This window comes from Microcaecilia unicolor, chromosome 2, assembly GCF_901765095.1.
Source record: "Microcaecilia unicolor chromosome 2, aMicUni1.1, whole genome shotgun sequence".
Taxonomy (NCBI): domain Eukaryota; kingdom Metazoa; phylum Chordata; class Amphibia; order Gymnophiona; family Siphonopidae; genus Microcaecilia; species Microcaecilia unicolor.
In genome coordinates this window covers 212,859,390-212,880,885 of record NC_044032.1, presented here as the reverse complement: position 1 = coordinate 212,880,885, position 21,496 = coordinate 212,859,390, and the positions used below count along the sequence as shown (strand labels likewise).

At 45.2% G+C, this 21,496-nt stretch overlaps 1 protein-coding gene across 2 annotated transcripts in view; it reads right to left on the bottom strand.

The window, feature by feature from the left end:
* Window positions 1-21,496, bottom strand: part of FRMD3 (FERM domain containing 3) — a 396,218-nt gene that overhangs the window by 192,608 nt on the left and 182,114 nt on the right. The gene's annotated exons all lie outside the window — the stretch shown is intronic.

Here is a 21,496-nt window from a genome sequence, read left to right as displayed (position 1 = left end):
CTAAAATGGCTTAACACATGATTGTTAGGAGGTGTACAGAGGGGAGGGGCATGGACACGTCATAGGATTTGCATGTGCAACTTAAGTCACGCTATTATATAGAGTCCGAGGGATAACTTACAGAATACTGTAAGTTACATGTGCCCTTGACGCATTTGAGTGCTCACAGTTACAGCATGTCTATAGCTGGTGTAAATTTGGATGCCTAAGTGTTAGACATGCCCATACCAAGTTACACTAATATTCTTTAATGGAATCTAGGCTCCCTGATGCCATTAGAGAATTGTCTCCTATATTCCTCAGGGGGCAGCTGTGGACCAGACTGGTGACCCCTGTGAACTTTTCTCCTTCTCCATTATCCACTAGGGCAGGAACCAAAGCTACTGTGGACACCCGAGTGAGATAACCCACTCGGTACAGCTTTACATCCCCTCCTGGACGGACTCACTTTTGGAGAAGAAAGACGAAGATCCTCTCTTGAACTCACTTTTCTACTTCCCTCCAAAAGCTTAAGCTTCAATACTGTTGGGCCACTTTCTTGCAATAGACCAGATTTGACTGGCACCTTTCTGGAGCAGGGGCCCAGAATGTTCTTCCTGCCAGAGGCGTAGCCAGGTTTTGACGTCAGGGGGAGCAGACTTTTGTAAAATAGGCACTAGTTGGTGTCGGCTAGGTGGCAGTGCCGGTGTTGTCGCTCAGGTGCGGTGGCTGTGGTCAGGCTGCCTCTGCTGTGTCCAACTTATGAAGAAAACAGGAAGTTACATCAGGAAGCGGGATGCAGCAGAAGTCTCAAGACCGGCCAGAGCAGGCCGCCTGTCTTTTTAACTACAACTATAAGTATTCAAATTGTGACCATCACCTCAGGGACAACACACACACTCCTTCTACTGCTCCACAGGATGTGAAGACCACTAGTCCTGAGCATTTTTACTTTGTGTGACAAGGACCCCAAAGGCAGCCCTTGCCTCAGAGCCTACTTTCAAACAGGGCCGCCAAAGGCAGCTCTTACCCCAGAACCTACATTCAAATAAGGCCACTGCCAGACACTTTGTGAAATAACACAAAATCCTGCAAGACACTCAAAACCTATACTGAAATCTTACCACACCATAACAGCCCTAACCCACTTATGAAAAGACAATGATATAAATGTTATACTGGGCCCTAAAGCACCAATATATTGGCTACTGGGAAACTGGAACAAGCTGGACTGTTACAGATTCCTACACAGACACTACATGCTAACACAGGGGTGAGCAACCTTGGTCCTTGAGGGCCATAACATAGTTGGGTTTTCAGGATTTCCTCAATGAATATGCATTTTTTGGTCAAAATTCTTAATGCTGTGGTTTAGTCGATGAATGGTTCTCACAGCTCTTTATCTGTTAGGGAACGACAAGAGATGACTCATGCCCAGATGATCAAAAGCAAACACGGGTGCTAGAGGCCATAAGCGCCCAACTAGCACCTGCATTTGCTTGCGCCCCAGGATCAGAGCCAGCGAGCATAGCTCTGAACACTAACAGCAGGCAAGTGCATGCTAAACAAGGACATTATTATTCCTCCCTGTGAGGCAGTGAGGGACAGCACAGACGTCCCTAGATATTCCCTGGCTGGGAACTGCAGTTCAGGCACCTGACAGCAGAGGGCACTAACCCTGCTGGTCACTGGCTGAACTGCAGAGCAAGACAGAGAATAGTGCATTGTGGGTAGGGTAGGCTGACTGAACAGGGGTGTGTGGCCCCACAATGCACAAAACACAGTTAAAAGCTCAGGGGAGGAAGAGGAGAGGCGCAGTGTATGCCCTGACTGAAGACATCCCAAGGCTGTGATTGGGCTGAGGTAAGCCCTTGCTGAACTGTTTAAACTTTGCAAGTTTGCCGGAGGTCTCGCTGCAGCCAGACCTGACAATCAAAATAAAACTGAAAGGCTGTGTTTGGGGTGTGGGAACCCCACAGCCGAGGACTGTGTTTGAGGCTACTGCCAGAGGCGAATTAGTGCTATTTGCCAAACACTCCTGGGTTTTCCCCACTATACCTCCACTCTTAGAAGGAACAGGTCAGGGATTTCTGTTCTTGTAAATAAATACTTATTTTTGCATTCTACCTTTTTGTCCAGCTGTAGTATTTACTCTGGCCATGCCCAACCCCCGCTCGGGGTCTCACACTTTCCTATGCTTAGCGTGCAGCGCCAAATTAGCGCACTTCTACTGCCGTAAACCCTACTACGTGAGAATGGAGCTGGAATTAGGGTTTACAAAGCACTGGAAAGGAATGGGGAGCCCTGTCGAGCATACTAGCATACCCCCATACCCCCTAACAGACGCGACCCCAAGACAGCAACATAGAGGCTGGAGGTCCAGCACACCTCCAGTCGTCCCCCCCAACACGATAACATGGGGGCTGGTGGTCCAGTGGATCTCCAGCCCCCCTAACAACCAAAAAAGAATTCCTGGTGGCTCAAGTGGGCTGCCACTCCAACCCCCTCCGCTCTGGTGGTCTAGTGAAGCCCTCCCCATTGCCCCATATCTCTCTGATAGAGGAGGAAGTAGCACACTCCCTCCTCATCCAGTGCTGCATTCAATGGGCAGGGTGCCGCTATTCTGAAGGCGGCGCTGGATGAGGAGGGACTGTGCTACTCCTTCTTCCATCAGAGAGGTACGGGGGGGGGGGGGGGTAGAGGACTGTTAGATCATCAGGGAGGATGGGGGTTGGGGTGGCAGCCCACAGGGTTTCTTTTCTGGGTGTTGGGAGGGTTGGGGAGCTAGAGATCCATCAGACCTCCAGCCTTCTGTGCCTTCATGTCAGGGGGGGGTCAGGGGACTGAAGGTCCACCGGACCACCAGTCCCATGAAGCTGTCTGGGGAGTGGCACTAGGCCATGTGTGGCAGAAGTCTGGGGGGGTTCCAGGGGCCACCATCTCCTCATTTGACAGGGTCAAACTAGTGCGGGACAATTGTGCTTGAACACAAGCTCAGGCACAATCCTCCCACACTTTTATCCTATGATCAGAGTTAATAGTGTGCCTAAATTAGCATCATAGGGGTGGTTTAGCCCCCCACTGCTTGTTCTGGTGCTATTTTTAAATCACTGTTTAGAACAGCATGAGGCTTCCTATCATCTGCCTGTCAGTGCTACAGTGGGGAAGGGACCTGTCTCCCAGGTGCATCCCTTCCCCCTCCCCCGTCATGGAGCTTGCTTAAAACATCTTTTGTCCTCTAATTTTCTTATTTGCACTCTTGGCAGGGAGAGCAAGTAAATTCCCTTATCCAAATCTTCACATAGGGGATATACCAAACATAAATTGGAGGGACTGAAGGGGTCTGGTGTTCTGTATCCAGATAATGGCAACTCGACAGAGCCTGGGAGTGCTAGGAGCCCTCACGGAGGATCCGGCCATCCTGCTGTAGATATATATATACAGTGGGGGAAATAAGTATTTGATCCCTTGCTGATTTTGTAAGTTTGCCCACTGACAAAGACATGAGCAGCCCATAATTGAAGGGTAGGTTATTGGTAACAGTGAGAGATAGCACATCACAAATTAAATCCGGAAAATCACATTGTGGAAAGTATATGAATTTATTTGCATTCTGCAGAGGGAAATAAGTATTTGATCCCCCACCAACCAGTAAGAGATCTGGCCCCTACAGACCAGGTAGATGCTCCAAATCAACTCGTTACCTGCATGACAGACAGCTGTCGGCAATGGTCACCTGTATGAAAGACACCTGTCCACAGACTCAGTGAATCAGTCAGACTCTAACCTCTACAAAATGGCCAAGAGCAAGGAGCTGTCTAAGGATGTCAGGGACAAGATCATACACCTGCACAAGGCTGGAATGGGCTACAAAACCATCAGTAAGACGCTGGGCGAGAAGGAGACAACTGTTGGTGCCATAGTAAGAAAATGGAAGAAGTACAAAATGACTGTCAATCGACAAAGATCTGGGGCTCCACGCAAAATCTCACCTCGTGGGGTATCCTTGATCATGAGGAAGGTAAGAAATCAGCCTACAACTACAAGGGGGGAACTTGTCAATGATCTCAAGGCAGCTGGGACCACTGTCACCACGAAAACCATTGGTAACACATTACGACATAACGGATTGCAATCCTGCAGTGCCCGCAAGGTCCCCCTGCTCCGGAAGGCACATGTGACGGCCCGTCTGAAGTTTGCCAGTGAACACCTGGATGATGCTGAGAGTGATTGGGAGAAGGTACTGTGGTCAGATGAGACAAAAATTGAGCTCTTTGGCATGAACTCAACTCGCCGTGTTTGGAGGAAGAGAAATGCTGCCTATGACCCAAAGAACACCGTCCCCACTGTCAAGCATGGAGGTGGAAATGTTATGTTTTGGGGGTGTTTCTCTGCTAAGGGCACAGGACTGCTTCACCGCATCAATGGGAGAATGGATGGGGCCATGTACCGTACAATTCTGAGTGACAACCTCCTTCCCTCCGCCAGGGCCTTAAAAATGGGTCGTGGCTGGGTCTTCCAGCACGACAATGACCCAAAACATACAGCCAAGGCAACAAAGGAGTGGCTCAGGAAGAAGCACATTAGGGTCATGGAGTGGCCTAGCCAGTCACCAGACCTTAATCCCATTGAAAACTTATGGAGGGAGCTGAAGCTGCGAGTTGCCAAGCGACAGCCCAGAACTCTTAATGATTTAGAGATGATCTGCAAAGAGGAGTGGACCAAAATTCCTCCTGACATGTGTGCAAACCTCATCATCAACTACAGAAGACGTCTGACCGCTGTGCTTGCCAACAAGGGTTTTGCCACCAAGTATTAGGTCTTGTTTGCCAGAGGGATTAAATACTTATTTCCCTCTGCAGAATGCAAATAAATTCATATACTTTCCACAATGTGATTTTCCGGATTTAATTTGTGATGTGCTATCTCTCACTGTTACCAATAACCTACCCTTCAATTATGGGCTGCTCATGTCTTTGTCAGTGGGCAAACTTACAAAATCAGCAAGGGATCAAATACTTATTTCCCCCACTGTATATATACACATACACACACACTCCACTAAATTCTCAGTCAACCAGTTTTTGTGCATTTTTGGCTGGCAATTTTGCTGTTTGAATATATATATATATATATATATATATATATATATATATAATTTTTTTTTTTTTTTTTAAAGGGAGGTTCTGGACAAGAGCAATTGGGGGGTCCCCTCCTCTGGTGATTTCAGCAGGAGATCACTTCCCCCTCTCCTTTTGATATTTCTCTTATATATTAGCAGGGCCAATTTTCAAATTTCCTATGGTGACTGCAAACCAATTTTTAAATAGAAAATCCCCCCCCCCCCCCCCCAAGATTTCCTTTCAAAATCCACCAGCAGAACAGAGCTGTGGAGAAATTGGGAGTCCACTAGCTTTCTGCAATTGTGGTTAAAGATTCATTTTTATGTTCCAGGAAGATCATTCAGATCACTTAGTAACATATATTAAAGAAATATTGATAGATTAGAGTAAAATGCAGGAAATCAGTGCACTACGGGGACCAGTTTCAAAACAACGTTTATGGATACTTTTGTACCTGAAATGAAACCAACACAGTGGAGGTGACAGAAAGGTTTTATTGTATATCTTTATACGAAGATACACAATAAAACACTGAGTTGTTGGTTTCGTTGTTGGGTTGTGGAGTTTGTTTCTTCTGTGTTCTGCTGGGCTACTTTTGTGCCTGTACATTTTTAGCCAGTTTTCAAAGAAAGAGGATAGGCAAGGTGGTTTATCCACCCCGACAGATTTAACATGGCTTCATGTGCCTGTAGGAACCATCCGAGGGAAGAGGGGGAGCAGTAATGGAAGGGTAGAATGCTACTACTACTACTACTATTATTTAGCATTTCTATAGCGCTACAAGGCGTACGCAGCGCTGCACAAACATAGAAGAAAGGCAGTCCCTGCTCAAAGAGCTTACAATCTAATAGACAAAAAATAAAGTAAGCAAATCAAATCAATTAATGTGTACAGGAAGGAGGAGAGGAGGGTAGGTGGAGGCGAGTGGTTACAAGTGGTTACGAGTCAAAAGCAATGTTAAAGAGGTGGGCTTTCAGTCTAGATTTAAAGGTGGCCAAGGATGGGGCAAGACGTAGGGCTCAGGAAGTTTATTCCAGGCGTAGGGTGCAGCGAGACAGAAAGCGCGAAGTCTGGAGTTGGCAGTAGTGGAGAAGGGAACAGATAAGAAGGATTTATCCATGGAGCGGAGTGTACGGGAAGGGGTGTAGGGAAGGACGAGTGTGGAGAGATACTGGGGAGCAGCAGAGTGAGTACATTTATAGGTTAGTAGAAGAAGTTTGAACAGGATGCGAAAACGGATAGGGAGCCAGTGAAGTGACTTGAGGAGAGGGATAGTATGAGTAAAGCGACCCTGGTGGAAGATGAGACGGGCAGCAGAGTTTTGAACTGATTGGAGAGGGGAGAGGTGACTAAGTGGGAGGCCAGCAAGAAGCAGATTGCAGTAGTCTAAACGAGAGGTGACAAGGGTGTGGATGAGGGTTCTGGTAGAGTGCTCGGAAAGAAAGGGGCGGATTTTACGGATGTTGTAAAGAAAGAAACGACAGGTCTTGGCGATCTGCTGGATATGAGCAGAGAAGGAGAGAGAAGAGTCAAAGATAACCCCAAGGTTTCGAGCTGAGGAGACAGGGAGAATGAGAGAGCCATCAACAGAAACAGAAAACGGGGGGAGCAGGGAGGTGGGTTTGGGGGGAAAAATGAGAAGCTTGGTTTTGGTCATGTTTAATTTCAGGTGGCGTTGAGACATCCAGACAGCAATGTCAGACAAGCACGCTGAAACTTTGGTTTGGATGCAAGGTGAGATATCAGGGGTAGAAAGGTAGATTTGAGAGTCATCAGCATAGAGATGGTAGGAAAAGCCATGGGATGAAATTAATGAACCAAGGGAAGAAGTGTAGATAGAAAAGAGGAGGGGACCAAGAACAGAACCCTGAGGTACACCGTCAGGCAGAGGGATAGAAGTAAAAATGCAAAAATGGGGGCAGGGAAGCAAGGAAGGGGCAGGAAAGGAATGATCCAGTCAGGGTAAGAAGAACAGTAGCCATTCATACAGCTGTGGACTAGGTGAGAACGCTGGGAGTGCCCTTGCTGACAAGTCAAAGAGAGAGAATCCGAGGAAAGGGCACCATGCGTATCACCTCTCAGCTGGGCAGTGACATTGCCCACCCCAATTGGTTTTGGTTTGTGATTACACACATTTTTCTACTGGAGTATTTGGGTAGCTGGCAAAGTTGTTCTTCATAGCAGCAGAACAAGGAAGGGGAGGGTATTGAGCCAGTTGGTAAGGAAAGTCTTATAGAAATAAAGATGTCAGGGACTGCTATTGGTGCTGTGAGGGTGGAAATATCGGTACATGGACCTCTGCTGAGAAAGGGAAGAGATATTCTGGATGTGAGAAAAAGGGGGAGTATTTCGCTATAGCAAGAGGTCTCATGGGAGTGTGGGAGAGGACACACTGGGATATGTGTGGGCAGATGACCCTACAAACCCAGAAAAGGAACAAGGTGGGGTGGGAAACCCTAAAGTGATTAGAACATTAAACTGACTCCGGTTCATTTGTACACATAAAGTTGCAATCAATTAAATCCCACGTTAATTTCTAAGTAAGCAGGATTGGTGAAGGAGGAGTAAATGAGGATTCGCCGCATGCATCCAAAATACCTATGATAGTACCTGAGTATCTGAGAACTTTAAGTACTACTATTTAAGAACTGGAATTCTATGGGAGAAACTATGCACATATACTTTAAAATTTGACTTCCAAGTATCTGCTTTTCTTCCTCATTCACTTCCATAAACATGTTCCCAGGAATACTTAGTAAATTTCAACCTAGCCTCTCTCAGATTAGGTGGAGGCTCCGAGATCCATTTGAAAATTATTCTCCCCATATCGAAGTACATTTCTTCCTACATATCTCATACTAAAGTCTTTGCATAACTGATGATGTCACAGTTTGTGTGAACGTGACAACAATTCAAACAAATTATGCCATCACCAGTCACGAAACCATCAATTCCGTTACAATGCTATGCCATCTCGTCTTTGAAAAGCAACGCATAGATCCTTCCTGTCACTGCCTTTGGAAAAAAATGCTTGCACTGCAAAAACAGTTCTGAACTGTTGTGCTTGTATAATTAACCTACTGGACTTTTTCCTTGCTTTGGCTGTTCAAATGAAGATGAAGATGTAAGCAGCATGTGATGTTCTATGCCTCTGCCAACAAAACACAGAACAAACAGAGCCCCATCTAAAACCACTGATGATTTGGCTCTCTCTGCTTTTTTTTATCACATGCTGCACTTCTTCAACTTAAATGTCTTTCACCAATGGAAAACAATCCACAATTCCATTAGGGGCTAATTGCTCACTGGGTTGCTTCCAAAAAGGCCATTCCCAATTCATGGGACATTATGTAACCAGGCACCTTTCCAAACAGGGGCCTCACTAATGTCCGAATTAACTTCTACAACATCTCAATAAGATTTTTGGCAAAATAATTTCCGAACGTCAAATCACTTACTAGATATATATATTTTTTTACATTGATATTTTGAAGAAACACAGTGGTATTGATCCACAATAATAAGTTTCAGAGACAAGATTTATTGAAAGTTTTCCCAGTGCACACAAACTAGCTCAAAATTTGTGAAAGGACCCTGCATATTATGTGGACCCTAATGCAAGATGACAAACCAATTGAAGTAGAAAGTTGTTGCTACATAAAAACTGAAAAAAAGCTGACATAAGATTAAACATCACTAAAACAACACGCTGCTCGTCAGATACAAGCCAGTGGATAGTTCTTGCAAAGATGCTATCAGTAATTCAGAAAGGGAAGGATATAGAAGCACTTTCCTTGGCTCCGGTGTGTCTCACAGATTCCAATAGTAACAATGGAAGAGGAGACTTATTAGATTTTCAGTAGTAATATGGCACCTTTTACTTCATTAGAATCTGAGTATAATGGAATCTTTTGTTTCAGGTGATGAAGACTATAGACAGAACAACCAGATGACCTAAACATATCAGGGTAACAAACAAAAGACAAACTTCAAAATGTTTACAGAAGAAAACAAAGATCAAGCCAGAGCCAGATCTTGGAAAAAGGGAGGGACTAAACTCCACCCAAGTTGACCATACCCAAGGACATGAAATGGAGCAAAAGCAAAGAAGAGAGGAATGTTCAGCCCAGAAGCTTAGAGGAAGGAGGCAACATAAGAGTAGCCATACTGGGTCACACCAATGGTCCATCTAGCCCAGTATCCTGTTTCCTACTGTGGCCAACCCTGGTCACAAGTACCTGGCAGAAACCCAAATGGTAAAGCCTGCCTGGGAAACGGGGACTAAGAGCCATGTGAAAACAATTGCTTCAACACACTACAGGGTCTTATTCAAAAGGACTTTTTTTTTAAATTCTCTACCTCTAGAAAAATATATGTTTATTAAATAAGACCCTCAGTCCCATCGGTGATACAGCATGTGAGCTCTGCACTGGCAGCACTTATGGATTTTGTTTAGTCGGGGAAAAATGATAGACATTAGTTTTCAATGGTACCACTTTCTACACTTTGATGCTGTCACGTTTTCAAAGCTGGAAACTGGGTTTGTGAGCCCTTGGGCCACTGCCGAGGAGCGGCAGTGGCAGGCAAAACCACCCCATGCTAGAGACAGGACAGATCTCTGACAAACAGGCTTCACCTGCACCTGGCCACTTTCCACCAAGAGTTGAGCTCAAGGCTTCAGGTGGCCGGCAGGACTTACTGGACAGGGCAGGACTGGCTAACAGCTAGGCAGCACAGGGACAGCAAGACAGGGAAAGGATAGGCTAAAGGACAGGACTGAAAGCTGCGAGCAGCCACTGAAACAGGGAACAAACACAGCTAGACAGGAGACTGAACTGAAAGCTGCAAGCAGCCACTGAAGCAGGGAACAAACACAGATAAACCCAGAACTAGGCAAAGACATACAAACACGACAAAAGACTGGGAAACAAGCAATACCCTAAACTAAACACAGACTAACTAGAACAGGCAAGACTTCAGGCAAGAACTAGAGCAAGGAAACAAACTCAGGCTAAAGTGCTAAAGCACCAACATACCAGGGCCATGCAATGCAAAGGCAAAGCAGCAAAGTTTCAGAATGGCTAATAAGCCCAGCAGCACCTGGAGCTCAGCTGCAACAATCACCAGGAAACTACGGGTGCTGTGTAGGTTCAATCCAAGCAGCAAGTCTGGCAGCCCGGAAGATCTGGACCGGACTGCGCTGAAATCTGGAATGGGTGACGGTCCACAGCACCCACCGGTTCTGGCCACCAGAGGGTGAGGTGAGCACAGACGTAACAGATGCTCAGACATTATTTTATTACCCTGTTTTTTCAGAGCTCCTAATATTTCTCCATAATCTGATTTGTTTCAGACCCTTGTTTTCTCATTGTGGCAAAAAGAAAAGCTAATATCACTCATATCTGGAGCACTATATTACATCTCCCCAATGAACTCTTCCAAACACCTCTATGAAAAATCTTTCAGGAAAACTTCAAAATTACAGGAACCATACAAATATACTGTTCCTGGTCACTTCTTACAGGGACCAGCGGTAGTATTTTTCTCCCAAAGGACTCCAGCTCCAAGCAACCCCCAAGTATCCCCTCAACTGATATCCCCACAAGGACCCTCAATGGTCCCCCATATGTTCACCCTCTTCCAAACTCCCCCTCCCCCACCCCGGTGCCTACCTGCCAAATCCCAGGGGCTATTTTGAGGTCAGTGCTGGAATGACCCTCCCCCCAAGTCACTCCTGCCCCTTCTGGTATTGAGTACAAAATGCCAGCAACCTCTCGCTGTAGTCTCATGGTACTACCGCTAGTGGTCAACCTGCCCTATACGTCAGGTGATCCAAATACCCTTCCTCACTTGCTCCCCTTTTCCTACATAAATAATACAAATTAACAACATCCAGGGACTCTACCTGTGGGAATTCTAATTACCAAGACTCAAGAATTCTATTGGACAGTTTGATTTGGGAGAATAAGAAATACAAACTTTTTTCCTCTCTCTGAAAAGACTGGTCACATTTTTCTCGCATTGGAAGTGCAGGTATAGAAGGTGGGGTTTGTTCGCCTGATGATAAAGAATGTTCTATTGCAGAGAGATTATTGCATGAGGCTTTTTATTTCAATTTCTGTTTATTGTGAGTCATGTAAGCAAGTACAACCAAATAAACATAATACAATAAAGATAGTGTACAAGATTGAGAGCACACAACAGCTAATACAGCATAACCTATAAATGCTTGCAACTGCCATATATCTACAGACTCAACCAAGTGTACAAAGTATACTCACAATTCCCCCTCCCAAACTCCCCCCCCCCTTTTTGAAAAAGATACACGATTACCAACACGGTAATTCACATGTTCATGAGATGACCTTTCCCCGCCGGGGTGAGGGTTTGCCAAAATGGGGTCCAAACACATAAAAAAGCAGATTCTGGGAATTTCAAGTCTGACCTGGCCACTCTCCACTCAAACTTCATAAATTCAATCATTTTGCTGCGCCATTGTTGGATTGTAGGCTTTTTAGGTGAAATCCATTCTTTCAAAATGACTGATTTGGCTATTATTGTGGATCGGCGCACAAATCCTTGAAATCCTGCTGGTAGAGGGCCTGTCAAGGACAGGCAATCAAACAATAAGAGGGGAGTATGCCTCCATGTAGAGTGCCACAATGCCGAGATGTAATGTAAAAGAGCAGTCCAAAAGGCTATTATCTTTGGGCAGGACCAAAACAAATGGCCCAAGGAAGCACCTGGAGCCAAACACTTGGGACATGCACCATCTGGGGCCACTCCCACATAGAATGCCCGTCGAGGCGGCATATGTACCCGCATTGCGAACTTATAGTCCATCTCTTGGTACAACACCAAATTAGAGGAGTTCTTGATATGCAGAACAAAGAGAGGGGCATGGGTGGGTCAGGGCAGCCCCAGAATTAAGGCGCAAGTTCTTGGAGGAAAAGTGCATAGTCTGCTATTGAGACAGACATGAGGGAAGCCACTACTTGCCCTGGGATTGGTAGCATGGAATGTGGCTACTAACTGGGTTTCTGCCAGATACTTGTCACCTGGATTGGCCACTGCTGGAAGCAGGATACTGGGTTAGATGGACCATTGGTCTCTCCAGTATGGCTATTCTTAGGTTCTTATGGATGTGTGTGCATAACTGCCACCATTTAGGCACCAGAATGTACACCAGCCTTTGGTAGGTATAAGTACTCGCATCCAAAATTAGATGTTTTATTTTGTTTGATTTCTATTGATAACCTTTAACAGTGGACTAACATGGCTACCACACCTCTCTATTTAAAATTAGGTGCAAAATGCATGTTAAGCTAGTCCTATATAATAAAACGCACCTCCAACATTCTGAAACTGACTGCATGTACTGGGGTAAACCCAGGACTAGATCAACACTGTCTTGCAAACCTGGATCCAGGTGGCAGCCTTAGCGGACCTTTACACTTGCCTGAGAAAGTGCTGGTATTCTGTAGCATAAATGCAGGCCTCCAGTTATAAAATAACCCCCTTAATAACTCTGGGGTCCCATAAGTACATTGCATTTTTTCTAGCAAAAAAGGTGCTGCTTCCCTACCCCTCGTGCATGCTTAGTTTGTGCATGCGCAGAGCCTGGCCACGTCAGCGGTTCCAGGACAATACCACCAGCTGCGCAGGGTGTATGGGTTCTTGCTGCCGGGATGAGGTCTTTGGCTGGCAGGGCTTGCGGATCCCCACCAGATCAGGTATTTCTTTTGGTCCGATTGAGGGTTGGGGGAAGAGCACCGGAGAGGGCCAAGGATAGCAGAGAGAGCAATGAAGGAGCGCCAAGGATGGTGGAGAAGAGATGAGTTTTTGGTTTTTAAGCCTCTTTGAGCTCAGGTGGGGTGGGGGGTGGCGGCTGCCCGAGTGGGGGGGGGGGAGTGGGAGTGGTGGCGGCCTGAGTGGTGGGCTGCGGCAGCGACTCTGTCCTGGGCCCAGCTCTGTCTCTCGGTGGCCCTGCTGAAAACTATCCCAATATTCAGCTGGCAGCGGTCAGCATTTTTTTAAACACCGATCGTTGCCAGCTAAATTATCCCCCGATATTCAGTGCCTGGCCATGTCTGAGCACCAGCGCTGAATACTGAGGGATAATTTGGGGCAGGCAGGTGCCGCAGGTTATGTGGGCCTGGTGGATACTCAGCCGGGACCGCATAAGAGTTATACAGCCCCGGCTGAATATCGGGCTGCTCCGGCCCGCATAATGCTTTTATTGCAAAAAATAAAAGCGCCTGAGCCCCCTCCTATTCCAATGTCCCCTCTTTTCTTCCTTCCCTTCCCCCTGCGCATTAAGACCTTCCCTCGCCTCCCCCCAACAGTGAAGGTAAGCCCCCCCAGGGCTTACCTACATCCCTGGTGGTCCAGCGGGGTCATTGAGGCAGGAGAACAGCTCCCTCGCTCCTGCCCCTTGAGGCGCCTCAGGAAAATGGCTTCACGTTGGGGGTGAGGTGGGGGGAGGGTCTTAATACACAGAGGGGTAGGGAAGGAAGGAAAGAGGGGACATTGGGACGGGAGGGGGCTCAGGGGCTTTTTTTTTTTACACCAAACAAAATATTATGCGGGTGCCAGCCCGATATTCAGAGCCAACACCCACATAGCTAAGCGATCTTATTTAGGACAGCTCTAGAGCTGTCCTAAATGAAGCCATTTAGCTATGCGGGTGCCAGCACTGAATACTGCCGGCACCCACATATCCTGGAGCTCCTCCCCAGTACCATCCCCAGCGCCGTCCCTGACCTACCCACTTTTTGTTTGGGCGGTCTCAGGGGATATTCAGCAGCACTGTCCAGTTAATTGCTGCTGAATATCTCCAGTTAGGTGCCGGGAAGATATTTAAGTGGGCAGGAGAGACTCCTGCCCGCTTCAATCACTTTGCAAATCAACTTCTATGAAAATAATGACTGCTTTTGTTGGAAAGATGTGGTATTTTATTTACTTATATCATTTCTAGCCCACCTATCTCCACTCCTGAAGTGATGCATATTATATGTATTTGACTACATCACATGTTTTTGATTCTTTCCATATTAGAGTAATTTGTCCTTAAAGCCTCATATAAAATCTTAAATAAAGGAACATGGGAAATTCTTTATAATTTATTTATTTATTACATTTGTATCCCGCGCTTTCCCACACATGGCAGGCTCAATGCGGCTTACATAGTAACAATATAAATAATTACAAAGTCGTAAGAAGAATATACAGTTTCTGGTAAACGCAAAACTAATGGGGTTAACGGAAAGTAAGTTAAACATAGGAGGAATTGGGTTCAAAAGGAAAAGAGTGTTGGGAGGAAGGCATAGAAAGATGGAAAGGAACGGATAAGGGGTAGCAGAAAGGATAATGGGGAACATGGTCAGAATATAACTATTGTCAATAAGAATCGTACGGGTAAGTTTTGGTTAGGTTGGATCGTTAGGGTAGGCTACAATTAAAGAAGATGTTAAGAAGTTACAAGATTTTTCAACTACAATGATAAAAGGCAAAATGATACTGCATCGAAAAGTTGAGCAGATTGAGAATTACAAATCGCAGATTAAACCTTTGTTTTTTTTAACTTTCCAAAATCCCCGGGCGTTACCCCTTTGGCAGCGTTTAAGAAATATTTGCTTGAAATTTTGAAATATACCCCAGAAACTATTCCCCGATAAATCGGATATACTATATACCAAATAAAAGGGTCTCGGAGGAATCTCTGGAAATGATTCATCAAGAAAATAAAGATTTATTGAATGTATCTGAATTGTTAGAAGTATCATTGTCTGAAGATTCTGAAAGTGACTTTACTGGTCTCATTTGTATTCGAGCAAGACAGAGGCGGTGAAACGTTTATCCCTTCGAAATCTACAAACTCTGTTTTATGGCAAAAAAAATTGGATATTCCCCGATGTTACAAAACAAACAAGAAAGGAGAAAGGCTTTTTTAGCTTTGAGAATGGAAACTTTGGCAATAGGGACATCTTTCTATCTTAACTTGATCCTAGTTACTGTATGGTACTAATGAACTCTACAGAACAATCCAAGGCTGTGCACTGCCCTGTGAAAGGTTCGCAATTCAGTTTCTAGGTTAAGTCTTCACTTCTCAGGTTGACTGGGTCTGTGGATGCTGGGGAGGAAGACCTGTGATCTTTGGTAAAGATATCACCTAAGGGCCATATTCCCAGTCAAGTATATGATTTTACTCATTTGAAACAAACTCAACTATACTGCTAGCAAACTGAATTGTATTCAACAGCAAACACCAGATGGATTAAATCATTTGAAACAAACACAACTTTCTCAAGCACAAGGTACACATTGATTTGGAAGATCAGTTTGCTATGAAGATACATGCACATGATTAACTTTACTCACTGCAAGAGAAGCTATAAAGTATGTATGAAAATTCACTTTGCATGTGTATATCCTTAACCCCTCCTACCTCCGCACCCCCCCCCAAAAAAAAAAAAAAAACATGGTCTGGTACGTGCCACCTGAATATTGGCCTCAAAGGATCCTTAATGCTGTGAGACTCCACTGCCAGCCTACAGGTGGCTCAGCTCATCAAGGAACTTTGCCAGGGTGAACCTCCCACTTCTTATCAATCGATGCTGGTATGTCCCATCTGGCTGGCTGGTCACTACTATCCACTCCATGGCTGCTGCTAGCCCTCACAGGCCATCTGATTCCTGTGTGGTTACATATATTACCCTAGTCTTTGGCTGGTCTCCTTGTCAGAGCTTGGTTGTTTTTGTTATACTATTTTTGTAAGTTGCAACTTGGTTAATTTAAGATAGTTATTGTTTTTATATTTTGACTTTTATTACCTTGTAATTGATTGTTTTGTAGTTTTATATTTTTTCTAACACTGTATGTTTAGTTTAGTAATTGTTGATTTATATAATTTTTTATTGTAACCCCCTTTAACACATTTTTTTAATTAGCAGTATGTCAAGCAAATAGATCAAATCAAGCACTGTCTGGTGTCTTCCAATCCATGCCATGGCCCTTCTTCATTCTGAATCTCTACTGTGAAGTCTTTCTAAATCCATAATCTGTTCCCTGGCTGCATGCTGGCCCTACTCTTATGCCAGTACTTCTTAGTAAGCACCATTGTACCTCATCCTGGCCTCCAGAATCATGCAGCTTCCAGCACCAAGGGCTCAACCCAAAGAGAAGGCAGTGGCTAGAGGTAAAAGACTTCACAGTAAAGATTCACAGACCTTGGGATGCTGACGTTTTGAGGTTAATTTTGTTGGTGGACCTTAGCCTACTGGCCTTCTCTGGGTCCTCCTTACCAATGAGAAACTTCACAAGTGCTAAAGGGAAGGAGGGGAGGGAAGGGAAAGGGAAATGGGACTTGATATATCGCCTTTCTGAGGTTTTTGCAACTACATTCAAAGCGGTTTACATATATTCAGGTACTTATTTTGTACCAGGGGCAATGGAGGGTTAAGTGACTTGCCCAGTGTCACAAGGAGCTGCAGTGGAAATCGAACTCAGTTCCCCAGGATCAAAGTGCACTGCACTAACCACTAGGCTACTCCTCCACTAGGAGGCAACCAAAGATCAAGACAGACTGACAGCATGGCAAGAAGGTACAGATAGGTAGACTGAATGGATCAAATGGTCCTTTTCTGTCAATATCTATATTTCTGTGCACATATATACAATCCTTCTTTCTCTCTTCAACCCAGTGAAATAATTACCCATTCCTGAAAGGTAGAAAACAGCATATTAATAAATGACCTCTACAGCCCATAACTACATTGCTCCCATCATGGCATATGCCAAGTCTCTCCTAGGATTATATGGGTATACTGACATAGTTCCCTTATAGACACTCCCCCTGATATTCAAAACTATTTAACCACCCAGGAACGGCTCCTAACCGGTAAAATAGGGTTTAAGCGCCTAACCACATATTTTCAGCAGGAGATAACCGGTTCTCCCCCGCTGAACATCAGATATTCAGTGCCTAACTGGCTATGTTGAGCAGTCAAAGTAGGCCTCTAAAAGGTTAACCGGTTAGCGCTGAATATTGGCGTAGCCAGTTAACATTTTAGTGGCCAACATAAACCTGGATATTCAGCACCGGTCGCAGCCCGGCATTGAGTATCCGGGTTTAACACCAGCAGCGGATAGCAAACACCCTACCCACTGCTGGCTGAATATCAGGCTTACTGAGAATAAATATGTTAAAAGTAGGCCTTTAGTGTGTTTCCTGCAAATTGTTGTGCCCAGGAGAGAAATTAAAAGACTGGGAAGATAAATCACAGAGTTGTTTTTCACAGCAGGATTTATCATCGGACAGATTTTCACACACCAGATACAAGGACTAAAAATGAATGTACACAGTCTATTTCCTAGAAGGGATGGTCTGTCATAGATACTGTAATAACATTTTAAGGAAACTGACAAAATGATCTCATCTAACAGAGCTGCCATACTGCATATGCTCAAGACACCACACCGGCCATGATCAGTAGACAGACTGACTGCCTTGCCAGTGCCACCACACAGGGGTTAGGGAAGAGAAGGAAGCCGCTGAAGATCTCGTAGGGAGGAGGGACAAGAATAAGATGCTGAACATTTCAGTTAGGGAAGAAAACAGAAGATTTCACTTCATTTCATTTTAGTATTTGTATACCTCTTAGACCTGATGGGTTTACAGTTTCATTTTACAGGTACTGGGTCTGTCCCTAGTGGGTTCACAATCTAAGTAGTACATTGTACTACTGTTGTACCTGGGGCAACAGAGGGTTAAGTGACTTGCCCAGGGTCACACGGAGCTGAAAAGGGAATTGAACCTGGTTCCCCAGGATCTCAACCCACTGCTAACCATCAGGCAGCAACAGGAATAGAACCCAGTTCCCCAGGTCAACAACCTGCTGCACTAGCCATTAGCCAGATGCTGAACACCAAGAGTGGGGGGAGAAAGGAAAGAAGAGAATGATGAACACCACTGGAGGAGGGGAGGTAGGGACAGAGAGAGATGCTGGACTATGGAAGGGTAGGGAAAGGAAGCGAAGATAGTGGACAAGGGTGGGGGGGGGGAGGTGGAAGACCTTGGAGTTTCCCCTTGATGGGGGCTCACCTAAGGGGTCAGATACCTACTAGCCCTGCTTGTGCTATTTGCTTAGTGAGATAGGAGCTAAAATTTTCCTTTAGGAAGCCATGTGCTAACTCTGCCTCAATCCCTGAGTGTCTTGGGAGGGGGGGGGGGGTTCTGAGAAGGAGTAATAATAGGATGGGGAAGTGTGAGGGAGCTCCTGCAGACTGAGGGAAAGAGTTGACATCAAGTGCAAGTACTTTACATGATGATCCGGTAGCACAGAAAGGAGGGAGACCCTCACTGATGAGCACATGAACAGCAGTGCTGGCTAGCAGAAAGGTGTGTATGTATCTGAGAGAAAAAAAGTGTTGTGGAATATAGTATGTATGAGTGAAAGAAGACAATGAATTTTTGTCTCTGTCTTCCTGCCCCTATATCCAGTCCATCTGTGTATTTCTTCATCTCCTATCTACGTCTGTGTCTCTTTGCATCTTTCTCCCCCCCCCCCCTCATTCCCTCCACTTCATGTTTGTCTCTGTGTATTTGTCCTTTATCTGTGTGGGTGGGTGTCTCTTTCCATCTGTGCATGTGCATTTCTATGTCTTTCTCTGGTGGGCACAATGTCATATAAATAGTTTAGCACAGGAAAATCAGCAGTAAAACCACTGTGCTAGTGCAGTGGACAAGTAAAACACACGCACAACTCGGAAGATAAAATTGCTCTCAGTGTAAAAACTGCTAAAATTTAGCACAGTTTTTTTACTCTTCTCATAGTTCTGAATCTTTACTCCAGCTTAGGACTGAAGTAAAAATGCGACGCAGAGACAAAAGGGTTGCCACCTTCAAGGGGCTCTCTGGTTCAAGGTACCCCCTTGGCCTAGGCACCCCTGGCCCAGGCACCCAGCATAGGAATGTCCTGGACCACAGAGCCTACAATGTTGTTAGAAATCTCCCTGGACCAATCAAGCCTTAACCCTGCATTTGCCAAACTAGTAAGACTAAGAACTCCACAGAATAGACTGTAGTGCCATCCAGTGAAATTTTGCCTAACTAGTTTCTGACACAAAAAATGTGCATTGGGCCCAAATAGCATGCAAATATCCCAGTGGTGTGTGGGACAGAAAACCATAATCCTCATCAACCAAAGAGAAGGCACAAGTGCAAGAGGTCAAATACCTACATAACCGTACTTAAAAGATCACCTCACTGACACAACAAAGTTACCCCCAGACAACCATAGGGAACAATAGGACAGGTGAATGCCAGATCAGCTACAAAGAAATCCTCGGTGATCCATGATGCCATAAATGAACAGCATCTTGACATCCTAGGAGTAAGTGAAATCTGGCTAGGTGAAAGTGGGGGTTTACCACTGGCTGAACTATGCCCAACAGGTTTCAACATCCTACATCAACCAAGACCAGGAAGACGGGGTGGAGGGGTAGCAGTCTTGATTTGGGATACAATCAAACTGCGCAGAATATCCATCCCCCGGCTACATGAACCTGAATCTCTTTTAATACAACTTGAAGAGCACAAACCAATCTGGCTGCTCATAGTATAGAGAGCACCTCGTAACAACACATTATCTGTACAAAAACTCATAGACCTGATTACTCGAGTGACCCTGAACTACCCTAGGCTGGTGATCATGGGAGACTTCAATCTACACATCGAAACCGCAGATACCACCACAGCTGCCTTCTTGCACACGATGACAGCACTAGGATTTACACAGGTGATCAATTCTCCAACCCACAAAATGGGTCACATACTAGACCTGGTGTTCAACAAACTGGTGGATATCCCAGAATTCTGGGATAACAGTATTGAAATAACAACTCTATCATGGTCAGACCATTTTCTAATTAAATTGTCCCTAAGTGACCACCTAAAACAAATGGCACCTCCCAGAGTTTGGAAGGAGATCAGAGACAAAATAAAAGCTGACCACTGAGAATTTCCTAGAAGCCTTGGACTATCCACATGTGGATGAAAAAACAACAACAGTGTCAGAACAAGTTGTCATCTGGAATACACACTTAGCCAAGACCTTAGAGAAAACAGCACCACTAAAAAAGGTCTTATGCCCCACTCACAAACGCTCACCTTGGTTTTCTCCAGAACTTCGAATCCTTAAACGCGAAGGATGAAAACTGAAAAGGAGATGGCGCAAATCTCGCCTGGATGAAGACAGACTAAACTGTAGGAAGCACATGGCAAAGTACCGCCAAGCCTTAACAGCAACCAAAAAACAGTATTTCTCTCAATGCATTTCTCTCAATTCAACCAAGCAGTTGTTCAGTATAGTAAACAGCCTACTGCAGCCCCCACAACAGAATTGGCCTGCCCAGTCTAAACTGAACTGCAATGATTTTGCTGCATACTTTGCCAACAAAATTAAAAGTGTCCGCCAGGATTTACAGGCAATCCCACCCAGACCCCAACTAGTCAACCAGGGGTGCACAAACTCGCCCCTCCTGACAGAGACAGATGGGACACTTTTAACCCAATGACAGAGGAGAGCCTTGACAAAATCCTAAGAGTCTTTCAACCAACTACCTGCTCCCTCGATCCCTGCCCATCAAAGATAGTGCAGCAGGCAAGTATGGGCCTCATAGAAGGCGCCATAAAAATTGTGAACACCTCTCTTTCCAATGGGCAGCTACCAAGAGCATTAAAAAGGGCAGTGGTCCACCCTCTGCTGAAGAAAAACAACCTTGACCAGGATAAACTTGAAAGTTACAGGCCAGTATCCAACATCCCGTTTCTAGGGAAACTCATAGAACAGTCTGTGTTCAACTTAATGACTGGCTAGAAAAGAGAAACTGGCTAGATCCATGTCAATTTGGATTCAGACCTGGCTATGGTACAGAAAGGGTCCTCGTATCCCTACTAGATGATCTTCACAAAAACCGAGACAAGGAATTCGCCTCGATGTTAGTACTGCTTGACTTCTCAACAGCTTTTGACACTGTGGATCATGATAACATGTTAGCACAACTGACAGAAACAGGTATCAATGGAACAGTACTTGCTTGGTTCAGATCCTATCTATCAGACAGGCAACAATCCATAATGTTTGGCAGCAACTCATCACCACCATGGACACTGACCTGGGGGGGTACCACAAGGATCGATACTGTCACCTATTCTGTTCAATATCTACCTCAAGCCACTAGCTGAGCCGATTCGGTCAATGGACACTCAGTTCTACATCTATGCGGATGATGTGCAGCTACTCATACCCATTGAACCTGACTTACCTACAGCCTTGAATAAACTGATTACCTGTCTAACATCAATTCAAGAATGGGCTAAACACAACAAACTT